Source organism: Marmota marmota, unplaced genomic scaffold, assembly GCF_001458135.2.
Source record: "Marmota marmota marmota unplaced genomic scaffold, marMar, whole genome shotgun sequence".
Taxonomy (NCBI): Eukaryota; Metazoa; Chordata; class Mammalia; order Rodentia; family Sciuridae; genus Marmota; species Marmota marmota.
In genome coordinates, this window is record NW_026000026.1 from 57,213,455 (window position 1) to 57,215,593 (window position 2,139).

Sequence of the window (2,139 nt, forward strand, 5' to 3'; positions counted from 1 at the left end):
TAAACAAGTCTGGATGGTGCCTGGCAAAATGCCAGAGGGAGTGGTTTGAGAAGTAACAAAAGCAAGCCATTAAGTGTGGAGATTCCTTATTGGTTGACTGATGTATCTAGTTTATGCTAATTAGATAAGCTGTGTGGAATGTATAAATACTGCTCCTGTCCTGCAATAACCGGCTCCTACTCCTGCTGTATCAACGTATACAAATTGTTCGTCACTCCCCAGTTATTTTGCTGCAGCCGGACTGCGGCAAACCCACGCTGCATGATATACAGTGTGCCTAAGTGACCAGGAATAAATCAAATGTGGAACAAGGTTTACACAGGAACAACTGGTCTCCAAAACCCACTGGGCTTGTCCCCTCCCCCTCTAATCTGGCTGCTTGTAGGACTGGCTGGGAAAGACACCCCTGCCAGCAATTTGAAAGGGCCGGGGCAGGAGAGACAGACTAGAGTCAGAGACTAGGAAACTTGTGGTCCACAGCCAATATACTGAACTAAAAATTGTCTCTTCTACCACATATGTGGACCCAGGGGAGATCCTGGGATGTAGTCTTCCAGCATAACCTGGCAATGCCAGGCCCTGGAGGTGAGCTGATTTAGAACATTCAGACCAATTGGTATCCAGTGAAGAACCTGGAGTCTAGCTAAGCCTGAAGCATGGAGCCTAGCTAAGCCTACCCCTGCCCCCCCCAGGAGTTCTGCCTATAGGATTTACCTCTCTCACCCTAGCAACCCCATCCTGAGGGTGGAGCAAGTATCATACTCCAGACATCCCCATCTGACTGCTGAGAAGAGAAGCTGAGAATCTTTTGAACTCCAACTGAAACTATTTAACTTTTCATTGAGAGCTTTTGGTCTTCTTATTTTCCTTTTCTCTACTTAATTGTGATCTGGATCATTCATGGATATTTATACATATTCATATTTTTCTTTTCTCATTTCTAGCATTTTTGAAATCAGTTATTTTTAATGGATCAGGGTTTTTTTGAGAAATAGGAATTTTGACTATTATGTTTCAGTTTTGTTTTGTATTCTTTTAATTTTTATTTAAAAAATGTTTACTTTATATAAATATTTTTATTTTAATTATCCATTTTACTGCAATCTCTTTCTCTATTTTCTTCTGCTAACAGCCAATCTCTATTATTTTGTCTTTCATTCTTTCTTTAATTTTATTACTTCTGTCCTCTCTCCTCCTTCATTTATTACTTCTATCTTCTCTTCTACTTCATAATCATCACATTCTATATTACTTTTGTTCTCTCTCTGTCCATCATATGAAATTGTAAACCACTTTGCAAACTTACTGTTTTTATTGTAGGTAGTAACTGATCATACAATTTTCTTTTTTTCTAAACATTTATTTTTTAGTTATAGGTGGACACTATATCTTTGTTTTACCATTATGTGGTGCTGAGGATCGAACCCAGTGCCTCACGCATGTCAGGCAAATGCTCTACCTAGAAGCCACAACCCCAGCCCACTGATCGCACAATTTCTGTTCACTGTGACAACATTGCAAACAGCATAGCAGGAACTATTTGGTTTACTGCTATATATTGTTTGCATTGGTTGTTGTTATTAGTTGTTTCCCCCTAAATGGTGAGATACTGGGAAAACTTCAGGGACACAGTAAGTCCACAGGGTAGAAATTCTACTGCCTCACATCCATACTGTTAGACGGGCAGACACACAAACAACATGAAAAAATAATGGAACAGATCACCCCAAACAAACCAAGATACTTCAGTAATAGAATCTATCATCACCACAGTGGAAGAAATGTCAGAGAAAGAGTTTTGAATATACATAGTTAAATTAACCTGTGAGGTAAAGGAAAATGTAAGAAGTGACATGAGAGAAAAAATACAGGAAGTGATCAGCTGGGGTTGTGGCTCAATGGTACAGTGCTCACCTTGCATGCATGAGGCACTGGGTTTGATCCTATAGCACCACATAAAAATAAAACAAAGATATTGTGTCCACCTAAAACTAAAAAAAATAAATGTTAAAAAAATACAGGAAGTGAAAGATCACTTCAATAAAGAAAATCAAGCAGAAATCCTTGAAATAAAAGAATCAATAAGCCAAATTCAAAATGCAATGGGAAGCATCACCAAGAGATCAGAACACTTGGAAG